Genomic DNA, 27,938 nt, shown 5'->3' with positions numbered 1-27,938 from the left:
AATGCCTGAGAACCCTTGCCCCTGACTTTTTCCCTTGACCTTGCTCTCCAACCTAATCCTGGAATTCCTTCCTAATATAATTATAAATTCTGGGATTCCACCTGAGACCAATGATGACTTCTTCCTAGTGTAATTGACAGTCTTCAGGGCCCGGACATCATCTGTCACAGCCTGGAGCGCATATGGAGAAAAAGAATGGGGTATGTGTGCACAGGTGTGTTTGTGGAGAGCCCACATTGCTTTTCTCTCTCTGTCTCTTTTTTTTTTTTTTTTGAGATAGACTCTTGCTCTGTCACCAACGCTGAAGTGCAGTGGCATGATCTCAGCTCACTGCAACCTCTATCTAATGGGTTCAAGTGATTCTCATGCCTCAGCCTTTCAAGTAGCTGGGATTACAAGCGGTCGCCACCTCACCCAGCTAATTTTTGTATTTTTAGTAGAAACAGCATTTCATTATGTTGGCCAGGCTGGTTCAAATTCCTGACCTCAAGTGATCCTCCCACCTCAGCCTCCCAAAGTGCTGGGATTACACGTGCCCAGCCTGCCAGCCTTCTCTTCTTATCTTTGCTTGAGTCACTTTAAGTCCCTTATTTGCCATATCCTGGGCAAGACTTTGAGAGAAAGAAAAGACGACTTAGAAGCCTCTCCTGCTCAGCACTGGACCACAATTTAAATTCATCATAGATGTGGTATATGTTACCCAAGCATCAACCCCAAATTTGAGGATTTAAGTCAGGATTCTCTCACGGGCTCTATGGGCTGAATCCAACCCCTTAAAAATGTTAGCATGTGTCCAGCAGAGCATTTAGGAAGTGAATGTGAATGTTGCAGATAGGGTGTGCCCTCCCGAGGCTGGTCCAGTGCCTTCCATTTCTGCTGTCCCGCAGCAACCACCACACCCTCTCTACATACATTGTCTGTTGTGGGGTACATGACATAGAACCACACACATAGTTTCCTTTATTTATTACACGATCTTTTCACCCATCCCTGTTGTTTTAAGAGGTCTTATAAATGCTTTTTCCTCTGCTTCTCCTTCCACCTTTTATCATACATTCCTTTTTACTGTTTACTTAGCCACAAAATCCGACTGTCTTAGAGCTGGCTCTGCCCACAGTTTTTGTAAAGAGGGAGCCAGATTCAATCATGACACCTGGCTTTATTCTGGACTCTTCCCTGGTGGGTTGAGTGACATTGAGCAAGTCACGTGGAACTCCAGCATCTGCTTCCCCATCCCAAAGTAAAGGGATGGGAACAGGTGATCTCGATTTCCTACCAAGTGCCACATGGGGCCCTCTCGGACTTTTTTTGGTTACAATCCAAATAAAAGAAAACAATAGAGAAAAGGTAACATCTACTTTATTCACTCAACAACTATTAATTGAGAAAAAAGTAAGTGCTGGGGATAAAGAGATGAATAAGACAGATAAGGTCACTGTATTAGAGGGACACAGTACACGAAGAATGGCAGACTGTGGTAGGTGCTCTGTGGAGAGTAAAGCATGCTAGTCCAATGAAGAGTGATTGAGCATGGACTAAGGAGGCCAGGGAGGGCATCTCGAAAGAGATGATATTTGAGCCATGACCTGGGTGAGAAGTAGCAGCAAGCCATACAAGGAATATTCAAGGCACAGGGAACACCAAATGCAAAGGCCACGGGTCATGTTTGAGGAAAAAAACCAGGCCAGTATGTCTGCAATGCATTAGACAAGACAGGAGAAGGTACAAAAGGAGGTGAGCAAAGGAGGCAGAGATCGGATCATGAAGGGCTATGCGGACCCTGACAATAGGACCACTGGAGGAAGGTAACAGAGAAATGACATAGAACTTTCTATGTGTCTGCTAAGTGCGTGTGAATGGCAGCAGGGAGTCTGGGGCAGTGGAGTTGGAGAAAACAGGAAAATTTGATTATATTTTGGAGGTAGACCTGGCAGGACTTGCTGAAAGATTGTTGGGTTGGGGGAAGAAAGTGAGTCATTCAGAATCACTGTTGGGTATTAGGATTGAGGAACTGAATGAATGCTGTTTTCACATGGGCTGGTATTAGCAGAACCTCAAGTCACAGGCATTAAATCCAATAGCTCTTCCAATCTTCTCATTGTATCTCCCTGCTTATCTCATAAATATCAAAGCTTTATTCTCCCATCGAGCACATGTTTATTGATTGCCTATATGTTTCAGGCACTATTTTAAAGTAACATAGCTATTTGGTTAATTTTAGTGTGGTTGTTTAAAACAGCTTAAATTGGAACCTACTTAATCAGTAATCTAAGCTACTGGTGAAATGAATTCTTTTTTTAGTATTGGCAGGCATTTGCAACAAATGAAGATGCCTTAGCTCAGTGCCAGCTGTGAGCAAATAGTTTCGGTTCTCGATTTGTGCTAATCTAGAAATTCATAGGAAATAGCCAGGATAAGGCTTGGGAATGTCTTGTCCTTGCTAAACTCTGTCCAGCTGTACTGCTCAGCACTCTCAACTGAAAATTTTACTTGCTGGAGAGGAGCGGCACAGATTCTAAGGACTCTTCTGGAGTCTGCTGTGGTGTCTATTAGTAGGGGATATACTCAGTCCAGTCAGCTCCTTAGAAATGATTACCTTGTTGCTGCTTTTGTAGAGTACAGGTCTGAGCATGCTCTATGCAGTGTTTTTAGGTATGCAAATCTAAAACTCAGCTCACCACTTATTACACGTCAAGTCCTATGTAGTTACACTAAGAATTGAGACCCTTTACAATTGAAACAAAAAGTAAAAGCCTATTTAACTGACTTGAAGAAAAAAACAAAACAAAACAAAACAAAAACAACAACAACAACAACAAAAAAAAAACCTCACCCTGACTTATTCAACTGTGTAAATATTTCTGCTCTCTTGGGATTATCATTTTAAGATTCTTCTGATAAACAGGTGCACAGCCATTTATTGAGGTTGGCCCACTTCCAAATGGCAAAAGCCTCATCTTAACTGAACATTTTAGCTGCCATTTGCAGACATTTCAGCTCATTTCCACTTGAGCAAGGCCCAGGCTCACATCCCAAGTTTACTCCTGGTGTTAGTCCCTTGTGTGAGTACAGCTACATTGTAAAATCATCTACTTCTCATGCCTGAATGACTCACAAACACTTCCTCACACCCCAGATTTCACCGTCCCAACTCACAAAGTGATAGGTATTGTACCAGAGTAATAGGATATTAGGCAAATGCTTTCTCCTGTTGTAGAGAATTTTGCTAAGGCTCAAAGAGGTGGAAAAAAGGCACTACTACACCCTACATCTAGCAGCTGAAGCCAGCCACAGATCTGATAGAGTAACACCAATTGAAGAACCAGTTTTTGTTCCCCAACCCACCCACCCCAATCCCAATCATTGTAAGAAGACAATCAGGTAGCACAGGGGAAGGTAGTCTCCTCTCCCCAAACTCTGGGCAGAAAGGGAGTTTTGATTCTCTTTTCTCTGTTTCAATAGATCTATCCAAGCTGACTCAGGGAAAGGAGAATTGAGAGAGATGGCAGGGCTGAGAGGGAGCAGCAGAGGAACACCCTACACATCCACCATTTGGCATGGCAGGATACATAAGTATCCCTTGAATGGTGGGGAACATGGAAGTTTACTAGGACTGACTGTCTTTCTGATAGTTCTCCCAAGAGACAGCCACCCACTGGCAAGAGGTGGCAAGGGGTGAAATAGAGTAAGCATTGGAAAGTACATCATAGGTGTTAATTTTATTGCAATGCAGGTAGTCCTCAGTAACCTCAAAACATATAAATATTAGAATATGGGGCTTCTAGGATGTTTACAAAGTAGGAGGGTAAAAAGTGACTAGGATGAAGAAAGTATTTATTGATATTTCAGTTAGATGGTTCAAATAATTTAAATACTAAAGAAAGTGATACTAAACAATTTATAGATAAGGGCATCTCCATACTCACCCCTAATGGTTTTATATATGGTAATGAGCAAGTGCTATTTACTGCCAAAGAATTTTTCCTTGTGACCAAGAAACTGAAATCTCCTTTACCAGGATAAAATTCTTCTTGAAGCTTTTTATTGTGTTTGAACACATGAAACACCTAAGATTTTCTCTTATGACCTTGTTAAGAACATTCTGGGGTTAAATGTGCACTTCGAAGGTAAGCTTTTCAGGTTCAAACTTTTAGATGACAGTGGCTTCGTGCTACTGCTATTTTAATGTTTGGTGTCAATGAAAAGACCAAACAAGTCCCACTGAAAAATATCTGTTCTGTAAATTGGACCATCTCTCAACCGTATACGTACAATTTGATGTACATGTTGGAGTTTTTTGTATCATGTCACCGCCATCATGTTGACATCTCATTCATCATAGGCTTGTCACATTCATTGCATTATTTCCATGGACAAATTAAAACAGTTTGGATATCACATAAATTGTGAGTTGGAGTCAGGAACGCAAGCCATACTCAGTATGTAAAACTCATGCTCGTGCGTATGTGTATGGAAGATATTTATAGCATATATTTCTACACATATTTGAAGAAACAGATTCTGTATATTTGTACAAATACAGATCTGAAAATAATTCCCACAAAATATTATAATTTTAACTTTTCAAATTGATTTTGTGATGTGGACCAATATGATGTTTACCTTACATAATGCCTGTTCTGCAAGTAAGGCACACTTCTGTCTTTTAAAAAAAAAATCAACATTTTTTTCCCATATATCCTCTGTGTAGACTAAAAAATAATCATCAATGCTTGTATAATAGAGCGGGACTTAGTAGCATGAGAGAGTTAGGAGAAAGCTTGGGTTGAACTATTGTGTGTGCCTACCAAAGTTTCTCAGTAACTGATATTTCTTGGTTTGGCCCTTTTTAATACATATTAATTCAGAACTTAGGTTCTTTGATCTTAGTGTGACAGTCAATCCGCTGTACGGACTAATAATTTTGATTATTTAGACTTTATGAGTAATGCAAGGGAGACCAAAAGAAGAATGGAGTCTATAACTACAAGGACAGTGGAGAAGTAGACAATTACAAGAACATACTATAGTCAACTTAATACCAATAAGTTTATAAATCTATATATTTTTATCAATTATCTAGAAAAACATAAATTATTAAGATTAACTCAAAAAGACAGAATAGTAACTAGAACAATAACCATAGGAGAAAACAAAGAAATAATTACTCATCTACCACTAATAAGGACTTCACAATGAAGCATGAATTTTTTCCCATTAAAGGAGACATCCTAGAAGTCTCACTGTAAATTTCCCAGAACAACTCATTTAGTCACATGGTTAAGAGAGTTTGGAAAAGGTAATCTTATAGTTGGAAAGGAAAAGAAAGGGTGGAATGGAAGAAGAGAATAGTTGTTGGGAGGAGGCTAGAAATATTTGCTACACCAGCAATAATCAACTAGATAAAGTAGTGGAAGAAAGATTCTGTGGTAAAAAATTAAAAGTCAGAAAACCACACCAATAGCAAATGCACATTGTATTATTTTAATTATGAAACTTTGTTGAAGAACAAAAGGAAGACCCAATAAAAGCATTGGCTGCTTCAATATTCAAAATGTCAACATGTCACAAATCAATCAGTGAAGTAAATATAATGCCAATCAGAATTATAAGCAGGTTACTTTAGAGAATTTTTTAAGATGATTGTAAAGTTAACATGGAAGATAAAATTCACAAGACTAGACAAATAAACTTTGACAGAGAAAAAACAGTGAGGTGTCAATTGTCCTCCAGATATCATAACATACTCTAAAGCTGTTATAATTAATATAGTGTGGTAGGCCGGCACAGTGGCTCACGCCTGTAATCTCAGCACTTTGGAGGCCTAGATGGGTGGATCACCTGAGGTCAGAAGTTCGAGACCAGCTAGGCCAACATGGTGAAACCACATCTCTACAAAAGAAATACAAAAAATTAGCCAGGTGTGGTGGTGGGTGCCTGTAATCCCAGCTACTCAGGGGGCTGAGGCAGGAGAATTGCTTGAACCCGGGAGGCAGAGGTTGCAGTGAACTGAGATCGGGCCATTGCACTCCAGCCTGGGCAACAGAGGGAGACTCTGTTCCAAAAGAAAAAAAAAAAAAAAGTGTGGTATTTGGCTCAGTAGTAAAAAAATAAATTAATAGAACAAGAATCAATTTAAGTAAATTCAATTTAATTTATTTTAGTAAAGAAGCATTTCTAACAAATGGGAAAGCTTAGACTTTTGGCAAATGAACTGGGACAATAAGAAAAAAATCACTGGGAGGCTGAGGCAGGAGAATCGACTGAATCCAGGAGGCGGAGGCTACAGTGAGCCGCGATTGCGCCACTGCACTCCAGCCTGGGCGGCAAAGAGAGACTCTGTCTCGAAAAAAGAAAAAAGAAAAAAATCAGGTTAGACCCATCATGCTATCTTGTTTAATTCTCACAACTTCACCAGTTAATGTTATATAGAAATTAGAGCATTTAACTAGGGAACGACAGATGTGAAGAAATAGGTAATATAATGCACAGTTCTGTCTGTTGACATATTTAATTATGTTGTCTGTTGCTATCTCACAAAGAGGAGTAAATTTTCAGACACATAATTTCTGTGTTATCCCCTCTACTAATGCTATATATGTTATTCACAATAGTTCAGAATCCATTCATTCACTTACTTGAAAAGTATTTATTATTTCCTGATCAAAGCACTTCTAAGTGCTACGAGTAAAGTTGTGAACAAAATTAAGTTCTTTCCCTTGTGGAGCTTGCTTTAGTAAGAGATAAATAAATAAATAGTGATAATTACAATGGAAAACTACTTGGTCAAGCAAGGGAAATAGGGTGTGCCAATGGGCAAGACCCTTAGATGCAGGCAAAAGGAGCCCTGGGCCCCGCACATGCCTCCTCCAGCCATGACCCACCTCACAGAGCTGGAATTCTGAGAGCGAAGGACACATGCCCACATGTAGCCCACAGCACTGCCTGACAATTATGCTCCAAGTTGCCCAGGATCGTGGAATTACCTGCACTAAGAGAGGGCCTGATAGGCCTCATCCTTTCAAAAATGAAGCTCACCACAGGTCTGTGTGCCTGTAGGCCCCGTGGGAAGTCAAAGGCAGCTTTTGGAAGAGGCATGTTGAGGGCGCTAGGACGGACTGACTGAGGTGTTAACATGTGCATGCATGAAGCCCTACTGGACCTTAGACATAGGATATGTGGGCCTCCATTTATACCTTTGTCCAGCCCTGAATAAGCCTGAGGTGGGTCTGGCCAGGGGAATTAGAGCTGGGGTTTCTATTTTATATAAGAAGGCAGAGAAATCCTCTGTTAAGGTGAATAAGTAGAAAGTTATGGAAAGAAAGAGTATTTCATATAGGTAACAAAATGAACAAGTGAGGATATAAAATTTTAATCCAGAAGAAAAAGCAAATCAACCCATCCAAACCCAAACTGTGTACACACTTGTGTAAACAAGTCACATGAGAAATGTTCTTAGAAAATTATCTTAAGAAATCTCAATTATGTGGATCGAGATCTATTCAGCGTTCTAAATGGAATTGTAAACCCCTAGCAATCTCCACCTCACCTGTGCTGTAAGAGTGATTCTGGCTGAAGCCTAAAATGGAACGGCTGAGTGTGCAGTGAGGTCAGCAGCTATGTGTGGTGCAAAGAGAGATAGATTGTTACGCTGAACTATAATTGGGTGGTAGAAATGTCACCAAGCCAGGCCTGCAGCAAAAGAAGGGACCAAACTGAACTCAGTAACTCTCAGTAGCAGAACTTACATTAGCATTTCTGCACATTAGTGAGAAGCACACAGCTCCTTATAAAACAAACTCCCAGCAAAAGAGCTTTGCATATTGAAGGCATTTATTATTTTAGAAAGTACACCCAGTTAGTTATACTGTGTGATTACAATTATGTAAAAGAAATTATGCAATATAAAAAGAATGAAAACTGATGCAAGCAAAATGATACTAGTCGTTATCAGTTGTTGGGGTAATTTTTTTCTAGATTTCTAATTTTCTTTATTGTGTGCTTATTAGCTTCATAGTTGAAAGTAGAATTTTTAATAAATGAATTTTGCCAAATAAAAGCTCTATAGCTCCAAAGATAATTCATAAAATGATTAGATCTTATGAGACTCTGGTAAGCTGCTTAATTGGAAGAAAAATACTTTTAAAGTAGTAGCTATCATATATCAGCAATAATCAGTTAGAATGATGATTTGGAAAAGGATATATATATTTACATATATAGTACATACGTAAATATATGTATATATATAAATATGTGTATATGTATTTGTGTATATATGTAAATATATATATGAAGATAAATATAAGCTGGGTGCAGTGGCTCATGCCTGTAATCCCAGCACTTTGGCAGGCCGAAGCTGGCGGATCACCTGAGGTTGACAGTTTGAGACTAGTCTGGCCAACATGGCAAAACCCCGTCTCTACTAAAGATAGAAAAATTAGCCATACATGGTGGCATGTGCCTGTAATCCCAGCTGCTCGGGAGGCTAAGGCAGGAGAATTGCTTGAACCTGGGAGGTGGAAGTTGCAGTGAGCTGAGATCGCGCCACTGGACTCCTGGGCAACAGAGCAAGACTCTGTCTCAAAAAACAAAAAAAAAAAGAAAGAAAGATAAATGTATTTAAAGATTATTTATTCCCTTATATATATTCATCCAGGAATAAACCTAACTCTTGTTATGTGCAAATCTACATTTGTGAAGACCATATAGAATATTTTATCTGAATAAATGAAGTGACATACCTTGTTTCTGCATGGAACATTCAATACTATAAAGATGTCAATTTTCCCCATACTAGTGGATCATTAGAATAAAATTTCAGTAAAAATTCCAATGCAACTTTGCTTTAGAACCGGATATGGGCATTTGAAATTCATCTAAAGAAAAGTAGAAAAAAAATTTGGTTTTAAAAAAGGAAGAAAAACTAAAAAATAATAACAGACTGGTCTTTCCAGAAGTTCTATAAAACTACAGAAATTAAAACAACTTGAGGCAGGCATGGAAGAAAAGGGATGAAAGGAGAAGATGAGACTTGTACATATGACATTTCTATCGTTTAATAAATTTAATGATGAGACTTCTATCGTTTAATAAAGAGGGCATTTCAAATCCAGGATTAATGATGGTCTGTTCAACGAATGGTGCTGAGAATGGTATTTGGGAGTAAAAGACACAAAAAAAACCCTCTAACTTCAAGTCATAATTCTACTTTATATACAGAATATATTTTGCATAAGGATTAGTGATCACATGAATTAATGAGTGACAGATGGAAAAAACAGGGATATGTATTTTATAATTTGAGGATGAGGAAGTCTTTCCTAAATAAGAAGTAAAACAGAAATCATGGAAGAAAATTGACAGACTTGACATAAAGAAATGAAACAATTCTGTAAAATATTGTAAAACAAATTTAAAAATTTGTAGGCCCAGAGCAGTGGCTCACACCTGTAATCCCAGCACTTTGGAGGGCCAAGGTGGGAGGATGGCTTGAGTCCAGGAGTTTGAGGCTAGCCTAGGCAACATGGTGAGACCCTGTGTTTACAAAAGATTAAAAATTAGCTGGGCATGGTGGTATGCACCATCCCAGCTGCTACTTGAGAGGCTGAGGTGGAAGGGTCGCTTGAGCCTGGGAGGTCAAGGCTGCAGTGTGCTGTGATTGTACCACTGCACTCCAGCCTGGGCAACAGAGCAAGACCCTGTCTCAAAAGAAAAAAAAAAAGCGAGTATTAGGCTGGGAGGATGACATTTGCAGCATATATAAGAGACAAATAATATAAAATAGATAAGCAACCAAATAACTAACAGGGCAAAAGGATATAGACATACAAGCCATAAAAGAAGAAATATTAAGTCTAATGCACATATTAAAAGATTTTCATACTCATGCATTCATGACACACAAATTAAGAATCATTGAGAACCACCTTTCATATATTGTATTGCTTAATACACAAAAGATTGATAATACCCAGTATTTCAAGGTGGTGGAGGAAAGGAGGCATTTTTATATATGATGGCACAAGTGTAATTCAGTGAACCTTGTATTTGAGAATAGCTTTTTAAATAAACCAGCAATTTCACATCTAGAAGTTGATTCTACAGAATGACTTATACACATGCCCATGGATATATGCACAAAGCATTATCTGTAAAACTGAAAAAAATTAGAGTCAGCTTAATGCCCACCTATGAAGGAATAGATAAATTATGGTTTCATTGTGCTATGGAATACAATGCATTGTCAATAAGGATGAAGTAAGATGAAGCAGATTATAGTAGTGTATACTTACTACAAAAGAAATTTATGATACATCATGGAGTTAGAAAATTGTTGCATAAGTGTGTGCAGTAAATAGCTTGATTATATTTTATTTTCAAAAACTCTTGTTAAAGGAGGAAGATTTTTACCTTTTATTTTATAAACTTGTATATTGGTTCAAATTCATTACTATTTTTTGTTTGTTTGTTTTGTTTTGTTTTGTTTGATACGGAGTTTCATTCTTGTCACCCAGGCTGGAGTGCAATGGTGTGATCTCAGCTCACTGCAACGTCTGCCTCCTGGGTTTAAGCAATTCTCCTCCCTCAGCCTCCTGAGTAGCTAGAATTACAGGCGCGTGCCACCACACCTGGCTAATTTTTGTATTTTTAGTAGAGATGGGGTTTCGCCATGTTGGCCAGGATGGTCTCTATCTGCCGATCTATGGTGATCTACCTGCCTCAGCTTCCCAAAGTGCTGGGATTATAGGCGGGAGCCACCGCGCCTGGGCACTACTGTATTTTTAAAACACATTTTTTAAAAAATTAAAGTATTTGAAACCAAGTATCACTAAGTCAATCCACTTCCACAACTTTTCTACCTTTCCTGGAGGAATAATTATCTCCACTCTGTTTACGAAAGATTCCTGGAGAGCTTTTAGAAAACAGGGATGCCTGGGCTCCATCTCAGAGCAGTTAAGTTAGGATATCAGGATTTTCAAGATTTGGTCTGCAGACCAGCAGCAGCAACAGTATCTGGGCGCTTCTTAGAAGTGCAAAATCTCAGGCCCGACCCCAGACCTACTATTTCAAAATTTTCATTTAAATAATACCCCCCTGGTGATTTGTTTGCACTTTAGAGTTTGAGAAGCACTGATTATTCATTTATTGCCTACGTGACCTAGAGTAAGTTATTTAATTTCTGTACATTTCAGTTTCCTCAACTGTAAAATGAAGGAAAGTATTATCTGTGAAAGCTAAATGAGGTTTTATTCATTTAAAGTGTGTGTAAAGTGCCCAGTGCCCTGCCTGGCACATGGTAGATACTCAGTCAATGGTAGCTTTTATGATGGTGTTTACATCTCAAATATTGGACCTAAAATAATGGTGCCTCAGTAGATTGTTGTCCATTTACCAGCTCCCTAGATAATCCTGCATGCTCTGTCTCTCAGTAAGATCTGGAGACGGATGATCAGGACACATGGAAAGCTCACCATGAGCAGGCTACTCTCCAGTACAGCCCTGTGCTTCTGCTCCCACAAATTCAAGCGTGCCTTTACCAAGGGTCAGCTGGGCATGTGCTCTGCTGTTTATGCCAATAGTACTTGTTGCTGAATTACATAATTTAATTAAATATTATGTAAACCAATGACATATAAGTATAAAAAGAGTGGTTGTTTCTATGAACTACTAAACTAAATGCTTTCAAAAGGCCTTTTACAGTTGTCTCACCCACACCCATTTTCATTTCAAAAAAAGGGTGTGGGTGAGACAACTGTAGAAGACAAGAGAAAATAAATCGTATACATTTTAAACTATATTTGGGTTGTTTTGCAAATTTCTTAACATTTTCAATCCAATGTGAGGAAGCCAAAATTGGAACTCATAGTTGCTGTTTTGTGGGTGAGTTTAAGAAAGATCAGTTGCCTGTGCTCGCACAAAAGGTCTTGGCTCTACATCAAAAGATTGGGGATAAGTGTACATTTATATATCTCACGTTAAAATAAAATGCTTCAGGCCTGCTTACTGAAGGTTTGGAGCTCAACAGGCTACAAAGAGAGCAATATCGACTCCTCCCCAATCCCTCCTCCTTTATACCTACTGAATGGGCTGATTCTTTCCCTGTTCTTATATGAAGTCTCAAGCAGATCTCCCAGTCACTTAAAGGTTTTAAATATCCTGAGCTCACCTTTGGTCTTAACAGAAGTCTTATTTTAGTAATTAAAATGTTCAATTTAGTGTAATAACCAAATTCCAAATTTTTTACCCTCCCTGAGCTGACACCTGACTTTGGCCTACAAGCCTAGAGTGAGGGTCTTGGGAGTCTGGGGCTGGGGGCTTAGGGCACGGTTGGCATCTTTTCCTCTTCCGATGCTTCCCCTCACAAGCTGTCTTTCTATTCCCTCCAGGACTGGGCCCAGGGCTGGGGTTACGCAAAGGGCACATGGACGGAACCTCTGTGATCTGGTGTTGCTGCTGATTGAGGTTGAGTGCTCAGGGTGGACTCTCATGGGGTTCTTTACCCCATGGGAAATCCCCACTGCACTGTCCATGATGAGGACAGCCACTCCAATGCCTGGCCACTTTCACTGCCAACACTCAGCCCTCTGGCTTTCAGTTGGAGGGGTCCTCTCTAGGTTTTTTTCCCCTAAGGGCCTTCTCAAGAAGGCTTCAGGCTGGTTTCCTTACATGGACCCACGTGGCCAAGCTGAAAAACTCTCACATCCTTGTCTCATTGTTGGTGAAACTCCAACTTGCTCCTAGTGCCCTTGTTTTCCTCTTTGCAATTAACTAACTGCAGCTCCAACCACCATAGCTTACCTCTAGGAGAGTCAGACACCCAGAGTCTCCAAATATAGTTTGCAGATTTCTAAACATTGTTGTCTATGTGAATGGGACCTTCTAGAGTTGTGCATTGTACAACCTGAACAGCCATCCTCAGAGTTCAGACACTAGTCCACTGAATTCCAGAGGACATAGATCAAGTTCCTTATGTGACTCCCCCGAAGTCTTTCTCACTTGGATTAAGAAGAGGGGAAGCACACTTCTTCCCTCACCAAAAGAATGGGAAAATGCCACAATCCTTCAAAAACTTTCACCTTAGGAATCCTCGATTCTCATTCTCTGATCTCTTTAGCCTTTGTCTCAACTCTTGGCTCCATCTTAAATCTTTTCTAAGAGTCACAGAAGCAGTTGTTTTGGCAACCTGATTTGCATACTACACTTCAAAATATGAGTTTAATTCTGTTCTTAGAGCCTAGCCCTCCCACCCCTACAGATGGGACCAAAAGTGTTCCTGTTAAACCTTTAAGTGGCGTTTAAAATTATCTGAGCAACTGTGGATGAAGTTGCTGCTATACATGGAAATACTATATGTAGGAGAATTAGTCAACAGGAAGAATTCAGCCTTGTAGAAATCTTTCCCAGAAATGCTATTTTCCATGAGTACAATTGAGATCACCCTTGAAATATCTATCAGAACAAGTCTAAATAGACAGAGAAGGAAGCTGGGCTGAGGGGTGCTATTGGTATAGAGATTGACTTTGAATGTTCACATTTGCTATTATTTCTGTTAAAACTCAATTTGGAAAACATCAAAAAGTCACAAGAATGGGATAGTCTTAGCTTTTTTTTTACTGCTTTATAATTTAAAATGATTGTGCAAGAAGTGTCAGGCCGAATATTTACCAATTTGCCTCATGCAAGAGCTTTGAACTCTATCAGAACCATGTCCCTAAACCACCAAGGATGCGGCAAGAGCCAATCTTATTAATTCTGTCTGTTCTCTTGTCAAGTAATCTCATTTGCTCATTGGAATCCATGTCTCTCTAATTCTACAAGCCTACCTGTACCCTCCCTACAGAGGAGACTCTGTATCATAATTTTACATTAGATGTAAATTAGATGTAAATTTTGATTAGATGTAAGACAAATGATAGCCTTCTTTGTTCAGAGAATTTTAAAAAGGGTGACATTTTACCTGTCAACTATTATTTTTGCAAATTTCATACCGGAGGAGGTTTTGACTCTTGCTCTGCTGCTCTAGTTTTGGGGATTACCAAGGTAATGCCTTTAGACCTTTTTAGAGTTTTCACACTGATTGCTGATTTAAAATATAAATAGGTGAAATTATTGATGCTGTTGAACTTTTTAAAAATTAGTTTTCTTCTGCCCTTTAAAAGGCATTTAGTGATACAGTCACCTGGAGGTGGCTGTGTGCCCAGCTGAAAACTGGAGAATGCTAATACTAAGGAAAAGAAGGAAAACAGATGTTAAGAGAAGCAACTAGCAACCTCTGCCACAATCCATTTTCTCCCTCTTTAGCCCTCTCCTCATCCAGACCTCCAAATTTGCCAAATCAAAAGGATTTTCTCACTCAAAAAAGCATCACTTTCACAACCCAGTAGAGAAAACCAAAAATTCCAGTCTCCATGACAATCACTGCTGTGGTGGCAGCCATATGATACTGCAGTCGAACACATCCTGCGTTCAACCACTGCTTACTGACACCCTTGCTTGAGCTATGAGATGGTTCCCCTTCCACAAGCTCAGCCACGTATCCCGAAGCAGAGCGCCATGGCTGTGTTCTGATGGGCTTTACCCCTCATTCCTGGGCTGCTCCAGAACCGGCTTCCCCGTGGTGCAAGCTCAACCCAGTGGCCAGACCACCTCTTCTCTCCTGCTGAATTCCTCGTTAGGCCCTTGTCCTTTTTGGTGGGCTTTACATGTTGGGGATTTCAAGGTCAACACTGCAGGAAGCAAATTTCCTTGAAGCCCTTCAAACTGCAGTAAAACTACACGGCCACTGGGTGGAAAACAACACCTTGTTAATGACCCTGAAACCCAAAGAGTAGGAGCTGCAAACATGTGACCTGTGTTTTTGTTTTGTTACCATGGACAATGTTGAAAAAAAATTAGTTGCCAACATTTAAAAATTAGAACATTTCACACGAAACGCTGAATTTCCAACTTGTATTATAATCTAGAAATTAGAATCTCTCTCCACATTCTGGGCCTGAATTCCTGCGTGGCAAAAGATAGTTAAAGTGTTTCTTGGTATCCTGTGATAATAAATGCATTTGAAAATGTGGACCCTGAAATTGTACAGCAGTGTCCAGTGATAAGGTGAATGAATAAACTTAAAAGTAACTTTAAAAAGATTATCCTGAAAGTAAAAGTCAAACTTAAAATTCTCATTGATGACTTGAAGACTCCCAATAATGCATTGCAGATTCCCTTCCCAGGATGAAATATACTCTGTCAGAGTCCCCATCATTCACCTGGCAAATTCCTCCAACTCCTTCTGGACCCAGCCAGAAGCACTGTCCCCTGTACTGAAACCGCCCCAGTTTCCCCAGGCCAATTCTCTGTGTTTGCATTATACCGAAATACTACTTACCTTTTTTCTGATTCAGAAGTCATCATTCATTTGTCTCCACGACTGACTTGTGAGCAATTTGAGGGGAAAAGATGGTAATTTATATAGTGTGTTCCTAGCAGCTGAGCCATAATAGCTGGTTAATGTTTGTTTGTTTATTTATTTATTTGTTTATTTATTTGAGATGGAATCTCGCTCTGTCGCCCAGGCTGGAGTGCAGTGGCGCGATCTTAGCTCACTGCAACCTCTGCCTCCTGGGTTCAAGTGATTCTCCCACTTCAGCCTCCTAAGTAGCTGGGATTACAGGCACATGCCACCATGCCCAGCTAATTTTTGTATTTTTAGTAGAGACGGGGTTTCACCATATTGGTCAGGCTGGTCTCAAACTCCTGACCTTGTGATCCGCCCACCTTGGCCTCCCAAAGTGCTGGGATTACAGGCATGAGCCACTGTGCCTGGCCGATTAATGTTTATTTAATAGCATATCATCCTTTAGTCTGTGATTAAATACCATTTCTAAAAAGAAACTTTCCTGGCTCAATCAACTTCCCAGAATCCCTGTTATGCCTCTCAGAATAGAATAGACTTCTCCTTCCTAATGTTACATGATGGATAATTGTCTTAGGGAAATTATTTATCATTGCTTTCCCTACCAGATCCGTGAGGCCAGGGTCTGTATTTTCCTGTTCCCCTATATTCCCCCCTTTGCCTAGTACAGTGCCAGGCAGCTACTCTCATGTGGTCAGATGGCACATTCACAACAGTCCTGGGTCATGAGCCTCCTGCATGATGATCCTGCAGCTGCCACTTGCTCCTGTATGCCTATTCACCACCACCTACCTGTGTTTGCAAGTTCCATGAGGAAGGGCCCATGCCTCCTCCTGCTTACCACAGTGTGTCCAAATCAGTGCCTGGTTCAGGGCCTGTGTGTATGGGACATCTCCTAGGCACCACTTCACACCCTCTCAGCCCTACCTTCCACTCCAGCCGCCACCTCAGCAACCAGTTCTGTGCAAACTTACACCCACTTTGTGTAGGTGCAATCTGTTAGTGCCTCACCTGGGTCTAGGCCATGTACCTCTCTGTTCCTGTCCTTGAGTTTCTCCAGCCAGAGGAGTGGGACCCTGTGAGAACACCCTGGCCACACAAGCATGCATAAGCCAGTCTGCACAGTGTTAATATTTGTGGGGCCATCCTTGGCCAATGTGGACAGTTACGAGACCCACTTTAGAAAGCTTCTCAGGAGGTCCGGGGGTTGGAGCATGGTCGCCTACAATACTGGCCAACTTCATAATACATCCTTGTACTGTCTTTCCCTCCTTCCTTCTGTCCCTGGCCTCTCACTCTTGCTCCCTGGAATCACTTCTCAAATAAACTACCTGTCTCTGGCTCTGCTTTTAGGGATATTCAGGTCAAGACATGATGCAACAAGTTTTTGTTGAATGAACAAGTGAATGAATAAAACTATAACCATGTTGGATACATAAGCATAGTTGAGTCACCAAAAATATCGTAAATGATTATTGGCATTTGTGTAGCTCCTGAGAACAGAATTATCTCCAATAGAAACATGTGAGAGACATTTCTATCCCAAAGAATCCATTTAAAAGAACTCACTTATTTAAAAAAAAAAAGAAAAAAGAAAACAGTGGGTGCCAGGGGCTGGGGCGAGGGGAGAATGAGGAGGGTTTTTTCATGAGTACAGTTTCAGTTTGGGAAGATGAAAAATTCCATCTTCCTGGGGATGGATGGTGAGGATGGTTGCACAGTGGGTATGTACTTAATGCCATTGAACTGTATACTAAAAATGGTTAAAATGATAAATTTGTGATATGGATATTTTACCACTATAAAATTATAAGTATAATACATTCATAACCATTAAAAAACACAATGGTCATAAAGAAACATTGGCAGGAAATAAATACAAATGTTGATAATTCCTGTGATATGGAGGTAGAATTTCATCAAATATATTTTTTAGCTTCCAAACTTTCTCCACCATGGTTGTATTGTATTCCTAACCTGATAGCAGCAATTATTAGTAACTACAGTAATAATTATTAAGAATTATGGTATTAATAATTCCATTTTTCTTGACATGGCCTCAAAACATACATACATACATACATATATATAGGCTAACACTAAACTTTTTAAATTTTTTTTCGTATACTTTAAGTTCTGTGCAGAACATGCAGGTTTGTTACATAGGTATACACATGCCGTGGTGGTTTGCTGCACCCATCAACCCATCCCCTACATTGGGCATTTCTCCTAATACTGTCCCTCCACTAGCCCCTCAACCCGACAGGCCCCGGTGTGTGATGTTCCTCTCCCTGTGTCCATGTGTTTTCATTGTTCAACTCCTACTTATGAGTGAGAACATGCAGTGTTAGGTTTTCTGTTCTTGTGAGAGTTTGCTGAGAATGATGGCTTCCAGCTTCATCCATGTCCCTGCAAAGGACATGAACTCATCCTTTTTTATGACTTCACAGTATTCCATGGTGTATATGTGCCACATTTTCTTTATCCAGTCTATCACTGATGGACATTTGGGTTCCAAGTTTTTACTACTGTGAATAGTGCCACAATAAACATACATGTGCATGTGTCTTTATATTAGAATGATTTATAATCCTTTGGGTATATACCCAGTAATGGGATTGCTAGGTCAAATGGTATTTCTAGTTCTAGATCCTTGAGGAATTGCCACACTGTCTTCCACAATGGTTGAACTAATTTACACTCCCACCAACAGTGTAAAAGCATTCCTATTTTTCTACATCTTCTCCTGCATCTGTTGTTTCCTGACTTTTTAATGATTGCCATTCTAACTGGCGTGAGATGTTATCTCATTGTGGTTTTGATTTGCATTTCTCTAATGACCAGTGATGATGAGCTTTTTTTCATATGTTTGTTGGTTGCATAAATGTCTTCTTTTGAGAAGTGTCTGTTCATATTCTTTGCCCGGTTTTTGATGGAGTTGTTTGTTGTTTTCTAGTAAATTTTTTTAAGTTCTTTGTGGATTCTGGATATTAGCCCTTTGTCAGATGGATAGATTGTAAAAATTTTCTCCCATTCTGTAGGTTGTCTGTTCACTATGATGATAGTTTCTTTTGCTGTGCAGGTCTTTAGTTTAATTAGATCCCATTTGTCAGTTTTGGCTTTTGTTGCCATTGCTTTTGGGATTAACACTAAACTTTGAATACAAAAGAATACATCATTAACTAGACTGCTGATTTTTAATAATGATAATTTAATGATGATATTGTAAAATTTTGTTTTGTTCTGTTCAATATCTCATTAATTGGGACTTAATTTTCAAGGAGCTGGAAATTAGACCACAATCATCGTACGGCTTGTTTTTATAAAGAATACGCTGATAACATACTATACTTTATGTAAAATGTGAACATTAAGGGAAGTAATGTGAAAGGCTCTTTATGAAAATAAGGCTAAACCCCAATAATTACTCCCTTAATCTCTTTATGGTCTCCCATTTTTTATGATTACTATGTATTTTTATTATCATTGATTCTATCTTAACATTGGTATTCTTCTTTTAAGGATACCAATGCTTTCTTGCTCCACAATTTTGGATTTAACCAAGTGTATTTATCCCTGGATATTTCTCTAAATTTAGTGATCAGTGCATTATACTCTATGAAACACTCCACTGAATCCTGCTAGGAGACAGTATTCTGGAATTCCAACCCCATTTCATAACAGCCACAATTCCTGTATTCTTGGGCAAATTGCTTTACTTTGCTTATGACTGACTTTTATGAATAATTAAGACAAAACTAAGAATTCCTATATGCATTTTCCAAGATTATTCTGTAGAATACTTGGGCCGCATGACAGTCCCATAAAATTAAGTTTTAGGATCAAATATATATGAAAAAAGACTGAGAATTTATCCTTGGCTTAGAGATCAACAATGCAGAATAGCACCTAAAGGCTCTGGGAAGTCTTTCACTAAAAAAGTAGTAATTTATCTGTTCTGATAAATATAAATATATATACACACATATATACATACATATATATATATCTGACTGCTGGATTCTTTAAAAAATTTATTATCAATTTTAACATACCTTAGAACAAAGCGTTCCAAGAACATACTTTAGGAGACACTGATTTTACATAAATACAAGTTATTAATTCTAGAAAGAAAAAAAAAGGCAAGAAGATCTTCTTGGTGGAGCAGAGAACTCCCTGTCATTGCAAAACCAGAAGTGGTTGGGTGGCTGCTTGCTGAGGATATTCTAGTCCAGTCTCCTACCCAAGGAAGTCACTCTTATAAAGGTGCTTCTAATTTCAAAATAGTATGACAATTAGAAAATGTGCGCTGATGGGAAGCCCTTCATGGCAAACGCAGTTGCCTTCATGACCAGGCAAGAAGAAGTAAAATCACTCAGGGCCTTGGTGCAGTACAAACCGTGGGTGGGTGATGGAAACTGTGAAGAGAGAGAACAACTGCCCTATCTAAAGGGAGCAGTCACCACTCAGCTTCAGCTGCCGTTCCCATGTAGATGAACAAGCCTAGCATTACTAGATAGTTTGATGATTCATGAAAAGCCTAAAATTTATATGTCAATGGAAAACTCCCTTAATTTTGAATATTAGCTCAATAAAATAGAAAATGAAAACACTGTAAAAGACAAACAAAATACTCATTGTAGGCCAAGTTTGACCCATAGGGCAATAGTTAGGAGTCCTCCTGTGTTTAGAAATGGGTAGCCCTACCCTAAATAATCTGAGACGGACAAAATGTCAGAATTCCTCTGCTTAGTTTTCACTAGCTTTCCTCCATTCTGGTTACCTGGTCACCTCTTGTTGTGCCTGTCTCCTTGCTTGCTTAGGAACCAGCTCGATTGGAACATGTTAAAAAAAAAAAAAAAAGAGTGAAAAGGCATTGAGTGAGGACATGAAGGGACATCTATGCAGAGAAAGCATGGATTTCAGAATAATAGATATTATTATAATTTATAGTATCTATTTTAGCAGCTCAGAGGCATTTTTTTTTAGTATTGTGCTCTTCCCAGCTGTTTTCCAGGTAGTAACGATTCACTATGTTGCCTGAAAGTACTCACAGACTGCCATCAAGCTTTAAGAATGTAATTTTAATATAGTCTTCTGTTCAGAAATAACTCTTGCAATTTAAAACTATCTTAAGACAACATGTAATTGATCTCAACATGCATAAACACAAGCCAATATGGTTTCAAGATTTTATGAATTTGGGTCTTAAATAAAAAGAACAGGAATAAAAAATGATTACTAAGGTTTCACTTAAAAGGGATTGCATATCTCTTCTCAGCTTCTATAAATCTTCCATAATCATGTAGCTCTTGATCAGAGTGAAGCAAGCAGAAATACTTTAATAGAGTCAAAGTTCAGACTGTAGCTAAGTGGGTGAAATGGGACAGAGTGGCAGGCAAGCATTGGATGGGGCCATCTCTTCATTAGGGCAGTGAGTGAAAAGGATTTTTTAGTCGTTTAATCACCTTTTTAAGAAAATTTGACAGTGCAACTAAAGAGTGGATGATCTTTGGGGTCTTGTTTAATGTTATTTCAATATTGTTGAATTCCAGAGTTAGAAGGTCATTAATGCAAGCAAATGACTCATCACTAGAGTGACAGACTTTCTGGAGCATTGCCCAAGTATTCCGGCACCATGCTGGGGATAGAGATGTTAAAAAAATGAAGACGAGGAAGGAGACAAACACATAGTTAAAATGTAGTAAGTGCCAGGATAGACAGGTATACATCATTACAGAAGCACAGAAGAAGGCACTTCACAGCCTGGGAGATGGGCAGGGGTGGGGGAGAGCCAGGCAGGTCAGGGAAGGAGACACAAGAAGAAGGCAATTGGTAGGGGAGGTACACCATTCAAAACTTGTTAAAAAGGAAAAGTTAAATCATTTTAACTCAATGTGGCCACATGAGCCAGTCTCTAACTTTTATTAAGACAAGTGCTCTGCCAGGAAAGCAGGTTCTCTGAATAATAGGCTTCTACATGCTAAAAGGATTGACTTTTCTTTTCTTTTCTTTCCTTTTTTTTTTTTTTTTTTTTTGAGATGGAGTCTCGCTCTGTCACCCAGGCTGGAGTGCAGTGGTGCAATCTCGGCTTACTGCAACCTCCGCCTCCTGGGTTCAAGTGATTCTCCTGCCTCAGCCTCCCAAGTAGCTGGGACTACAGGTGTGCGCCACCACGCCCAGCTAATTTTTTGTATTTTTAGTAGAGACAGGGTTTCACCATGTTAGGCAGGATGGTCTCAATCTCCTGACCTCATGATCTGCCCGCCTCAGCCTCCCAAAGTGCTGGGATTACAGGCATGAGCCACCGTGCCCGGCCTAAGGGTTGACTTTTCAATGGTGCTACAGCAAATGAGAGTTTGGCATTCATATGCAGATTTTTTTAGACATGTTTTCTATGTTTTGAAAACTATGCCATACTGTGTAAGTGCTTGCAATAAATATGTTTTCTCCTTTGCAAGTGTGTCTTTACACTAGAATGGTGCTGCTGCCTCCAAAATGTCACAACAGAGCATGTGGTTTGCAAGTGCCCACTTACGTCAAGAACCTCTTAACTATATTGAGCACAGAACAAGTACAACTAGCACTTCTAGATACTATTGGGATAGGCTGTATGAATTCACCAAATTAGCTGCAGTTTCCATCAAAGTTTTTATTTCATTGATTGGACCCATTGTTATTTTTCCAAAGTAAAAATTCGATCAGACTTTTGAACACATTGTCTTGTTGCTGGAGTTATCTTAGCCAATGCTTCTCACTTAAAACTCATGTGTTTGAAATAATAAAACATATTTCTCTGTTTCTCCTTAAAAAGGCAATGTTTTGGCCAGGTGCAGTGGCTCACGCCTGTAAACCCAGCACTTTGGGAGGCCAAGGTGGGTGATCACCTGAGGTCAGGAGTTTGAGACCAGCCTTGCCAACACGGTGAAACGCTGTCTCTACTAAAAATACAAAAAATTAGCTGGGCATGGTGGTGGGCACCTGTAATCCTAGCTACTTGGGAGGCTGAGGAAGGAGAATCGCTTGAACCCAGGAGGCAGAGATTGCAGTGAGCTGAAATCACGCCACTGCACTCAGCCTGGGCAACAAGAGCAAAACTCCATCTCAAAAAAAAAAAAAAAAGGCAATGTTTCATTTCTATTATCAGAAAATTCTTGGAATACAGACTTTCCTCCCACTTGTTTGGGGAGTCACTAACAGTTCCTTTTTCAGACAAAGATTACTTATTCCACATAAAAGATGAGAAATGGCACTTGTCCCGTGTGACCGATCCCTGAGCCAGCCATTCTTAGTGAAGACGGATAAATTAATACTGGTGTAACCCAGATGTCAGCTGAGGTCTCCCATAAAATTGGCTTGACCTTTCTAAGTCACAGCCATGGGGGACCTCTGTGTCCTTGCCAGGATTTCAGAGAATTTCCCAGGTCGTAGGCTCATGTCTGTCACCACTAACTCCAAGTTACTGCTCTGCTGAACTCCCCCTCGGGCCACAGCTCTCCCCTCATGTCTGCTCTGTGCCAACTGGGGTGACTTTTCTTTGATTCCACTCAACACACCGCCCAGGCATTTATGTATAGCAGACTTTACTGAAACTTTTGTGCTATGGAGAGCACTTGTTGAAACAGAATGCAAACAGTGGAAAATGAATCATTAGGCATCTTTGTGGTGGCAGGCCCTTCAACCACCCAGCCATCAGTAATTCCTTGTTTTCCCACACACAACATCTTCCTGTGATGTAGCTCAGCCCCTGTCTTCCGCAAGACTCCTACCATCTCCATGCTTCCCTGTTTTCCAGGCTGTCTCCTCTCAGCTTCTCTCCCTCAATTCCCCTGCAATTTATTATGCAGAGCAGCTGAGCTCTGGAGCTAGCCAACTGAACAACCAAGGAGGAAAGAATCCTTCGAAAGGGTGCCGGGCAGCTCATAGAACCTCTGCTGTATGATCAGAGAACCAGGCCAGAAAAAGGGAGGGAGCAAAAGAAAGAGAAAGCTCTGAAGCCAGGGTCAAGACCAACAGCTCCAAACACCACAGCTGCCTCCATGTCACAGCTTCATGTCCTAAAGCCTCCTGCTCTGGACCCAGGGATGCCACCACTGCCCCACTGCCAGTGCTGTTCATGCATACCAGTGCTGCCGATACTGCTCAGCCCGTGCAATCCCCACTGCCAAAACAGCGTCCTCTCTGCCTGCTTCTTTGCATCACTAGCTCCTCATTTCTAGTCTGGATGCAGGCATCTGATCAGCCAAGCCTATGTCTTGTGCCCACTCTTGCCATAGCTGCACAGCAGCCTGACAAATGAAGCATCTGGTTTTTGGCTTCTATGGTGAAAGACAGACTTTGCTTTCTGCCTGACCTCACACAGTGGGAAAATCCACAACCATAGGAAAGGGGTTGAGATGTGGGGCAGCTGGAAGTAAAATCCATCTCCTTCACCTTTCCACTGCCTATTTGGCTCCTGGCCTTTCTGGCTCCTTAATGACTTTGTACAACCAAAGACCTAATATAGTCATTGCTAAAAGGTCATCTTCTCAAGTCTCACCTTCTAAGAACCCAAATCTGGGGCAATTTTGTTCTCTTAACCTTTCCTTTCTTTTGCCTGAAATGAAATTGCCCATTTCATTAACCCCAATTTTAAAAACATGAAGGTCCATGCCCAAAATTAATGAAACCTTTCTCAGGTGTCCAAGGTGATGAGTCATTTATGTTCTAGCAACTGTCTAAGAGCAACTTTCAGACAACTTCTGTCCCTAAAATTGCTTTCATTTTGAGCTATTTCTGAGGTATCCTGGGATTATAACAGACAGAGCGGTCACAAGGGGAATGGATATTCTATAGATTCCCAAAGGTTGAATCTTCCATCCAAGCTTTACTCCTGCACCATTCACACACCTGCACTATTCACACGCCTGCCCTGCACTATTCATACACCTGCACCATTCACACACATACACTGTCCATACACCTGCACTATTCACACACATGCACTGTCCATTCACCTGCACTGTTCATACACCTGCACCATTCATACACTGACACTGTCCATGTACCTGTACTGTTCACACACCTACAATGTCCATACACCTGCACCATTCACACAAATGCACTGTCTATACACCTGCACCATTCACACACATGCACTGTTCATACAACTGCACCATTCACACACATGCACTGTCCATACATCTGCAACATTCGCACACATGCACTGTTCGGACAACTACACCATTCACACACATGCACTGTCCATACACCTGCAACATTTGCACACATGCACTGTTCATGCAACTGCACCATTCACATACATGCACTGTCCATACACCTGCAACATTCACACACGTACTGTCTATACAACTGCACCATTCTCATACATGCACTGTCCATACACCTGGGCCAATCAAAACATGCACTGCCTGCACCGTTCACACACATGCACTGTTTATACACCTGCACCTTTCACACACTTGCACCATCCACACACCTGCACTCTCCAATATTAGCCAGGTATGGCTATTGAGTGCTTGTAATAGGGAATATCCAAGTTTCATCACTTGAAATATACTAAAAAATGTAGAAGCCAGACCAAATTTTGAAGCTGTAGTACTTATTCTGAATGTAAAATATCTAATTACTAATTTTTATATTAATTATGTATTAAAATAGTAATAGAGATATATTGACTTCAATAAAATGTTTTATTAAAATAAATGTCACCTGTTTCTTTTTACTTCTTTTTTTTTTTCTTTTTTTGAGATGGAATCTCGCTCTGTTGCCCAGGCTGGAGTGCAGTGGTGCAATCTTGGCTCACTGCAACCTCCACCTCCCAAGTTCAAGCAATTCTCCTGCCTCAGCCTCCTGAGTAGCTGGGATTACAGGCACGCACCACCACACCTGGCTAATTTTTGTATTTGTAGTAGAGATGGGGTTTCACCATGTTGCTCAGGCTGGTCTCAAATTCCTGACCTCGTGATCTGCCTGCCTTGGACTCCCAAAGTGCTGGGATTACAGGCATGAGCCACCACGCCCGGCCTCTTTTTACTTCTTAAAAGTAACCCCTAGGTCATTTAAAATTACATATGTGGCTTGCGTCATGTTTATATTACACTACTCTACACACTGAAATGCACCTGTAAATTTCAGTCAATTAGTACATAGCCCTGAAGAATCCATACCACAAAACAGGAAGCCTCTGAGACCAAACAGTCACAGTTATACTTTTTGAAAACACTTATAAAATTATCTTGTGTGAACAAAATAAATCTATTCATCATTCATCTAGCAGTGTTCTAGATTAAGTAATTAATTAATTAACCATTATTGAGAATCTACTATGTGCCATACACTATGTTGGAGAATGGGACAACTGTGAACAAATCAGACCCAGCCACTGCCTTCGTGTAAAGTCAAGTAGTTAAGAGAGCACACCTGGGATCCTGACAACTTGGGTCCAAATTCTGACCCCATCCCTTACCAGCCATATGATCTGGAACAAGTTAAAACAGCCTTAGTTTTCTTATATATAAAACAGGAATTTTATCTGGCAAAGATGCTGCAAGAATTAAATTAGTAAAAGGCAAATAGAAGCATACTATGTTAGTCACCTAGTGCTATATAACTTAGCAGCTTAAAACAACATGCATTTATTATCTCACTGATTCTTTGGATCAGGGATGGAGGCAGAGCTTCCCTAGGTCCTCTGCTTTAGGCTCTCTCACAAGGCTTCAATCAAGATGTTAGACAGGGCTGGGGCCTCATCTGAAGGCTTAACTGGGGAAGGATTGACTTCCAGGTTCACTAAATGATGATTGTCAGGATTCCTGTCTTTTGGGATATTGAACTGAAGGCTTTAGTTTCTAACTGGATGTTCCTTGCTTGGGCATCTCCAACCTGGCACTAGGCTTCATCAAAGCCAAGAGAGAAAGTCTGCAGTTAGGACAGATAAAAATCCCTGCCTTCATGGAGCTTACATTTGAACTGGCTGTATGGCAGAGGGTATCAGGAGGTTGGTGGAAGAGAGACAGGCACTAGCAATAGAAACAAATCTAAATTCCATTAAGGTTACATCCCCAAATTATGGAATGTTCATTCTAAAATGCCAATCTCATCATGACCCTCTTTTTTATTAAATATGCTCCAATTGGTAGACTCATTGCTTTAAAGACAAAGACAAAATTTCTTAATATTCACTACAACCTACTGTTCCATGCTGTGTTTCCAGTGTATCTACCATAGCAGTAGTTGAATGGTTACATAGACTAGCTACTCTGAAAATGATTTTTAAAGTGTCTTAGATTTTCCATTTTTTGCCTTTTATTCTTCCACTTGTGTTCATATCTTAACATTATATTATATTGAAAGGAGCATCTCAGTGATGTTCCAGTAAAACTGGAATTAATAGTCTTGAACCCTTGAAGAAGATAATATTGGTACCAACATCTTCTTGAAGGCCCTTTCCATCATTATATCATCATTATCATAAATACTGATATAAGGCTGACTTTTATTACAATTAAAACGGGATTGAAGGCCAAGGCAGAAAGATCACTTGAGACCAGGAATTTGAGACCAGGAATTTGAGACCAGGAATTTGAGACCAGCTTGGACAACATAGTGAGATCCTGTCTCTACAAAAAACAAACAAACAAAGATGGAAGGTTCTGACCCTTTACCTGAGTCAAGGAGGTGGGACCAAGTAGAATTGCTTAGAAGCAAACCATAATAGAAGCTTCTTTGATTTGCTCCTGGTGCTTTCTGTGCTGGAGATCTATGGGTAGAAGCAAAGAATTAAAAAAAAAAAATCCAAATAGTTTTTCCTACTAAAAAATTGGTGGGAATTCCAGCAGAAGTAGTCAATAGACAGATGCTATCCAGTGAATTGAGAGTCTCAGGTGAACTGGAGACCGGTACATATAGAATCAGAGCCTTAGAGTTGGAAAGATATCAGAGATGATACAGTGCAAGCCCCCAGCCATAGACAGAGTCCCTTCAATGTCACACCAGTCCTGCAACTTCTTTTACTTCCACCCTTCTAATTATAGAGAACTGGCTCTTTTACAAGGCTGCCATTTTCATCATTAGAGCCCAGCTGTTATCTGCACTCTTCTTCTTTATTTTAAGGTATTTCGCCGGAATTACTGCACATTAAAATTTTTGACATTTTAGGCTACAGAAATTTTGACTGAATCCTCTTGCTGTACAACAGCCCCCACAACACTTGCTCTCAGGTGTCTCACTTATCTTAAAAGTCCTCTCTTTGTCATACTTCTCTTCAGATGTTTCCAACATGCACCGCCTCTGAAGTTTTTTTGTTCCAGCCATCTCTGTAGGATGAAGAGTAAGTTCTCAGAGTGCCAAGATGGCAAAGCGATGCTTAACATATCATCTGACTAATGAAGAATAATTAGAACATTTATTTTCCATGATCTATTTTTCTATTATTATAGCTTAATATCATGTTAACTTTTTAAGCAACCATTTCACACTCTTGGTGCCCATTAAAATTTGTAGTCAATTATAATCATTGAATATTTTTTCT

The 27,938-nt window shown here is 39.9% G+C and overlaps 1 protein-coding gene and 1 long non-coding RNA gene across 2 annotated transcripts in view; one reads left to right on the top strand and one right to left on the bottom strand.

Annotated features, from left to right (window-relative positions):
- The first annotated feature begins 1,637 nt into the window (after nt 1-1,637).
- The window catches only part of KLHL31 (kelch like family member 31), a 47,023-nt gene continuing 20,722 nt past the window's right edge, over nt 1,638-27,938 (top strand). The window contains exon 1 of the mRNA XM_009451460.4: nt 1,638-1,805. The gene's annotated coding sequence lies outside the window, so the exon portion shown is untranslated. The remainder of the gene's footprint in view (nt 1,806-27,938) is intronic.
- Nucleotides 6,135-27,856, bottom strand: LOC107975169 (uncharacterized). Its single transcript, XR_001718474.3, has 4 exons — nt 27,666-27,856; nt 27,073-27,167; nt 8,745-8,879; nt 6,135-6,339 (listed from the first exon to the last, which is right to left on the bottom strand). It is a non-coding gene; the product is annotated as an uncharacterized LOC107975169 (long non-coding RNA).

The sequence above is a fragment of the Pan troglodytes genome, chromosome 5, assembly GCF_028858775.2.
Source record: "Pan troglodytes isolate AG18354 chromosome 5, NHGRI_mPanTro3-v2.0_pri, whole genome shotgun sequence".
In the NCBI taxonomy this organism is placed as follows: Eukaryota; Metazoa; Chordata; class Mammalia; order Primates; family Hominidae; genus Pan; species Pan troglodytes.
The sequence above is the reverse complement of the archived record's forward strand: the minus strand, read 5'-3'. Positions and strand labels throughout refer to the sequence as shown.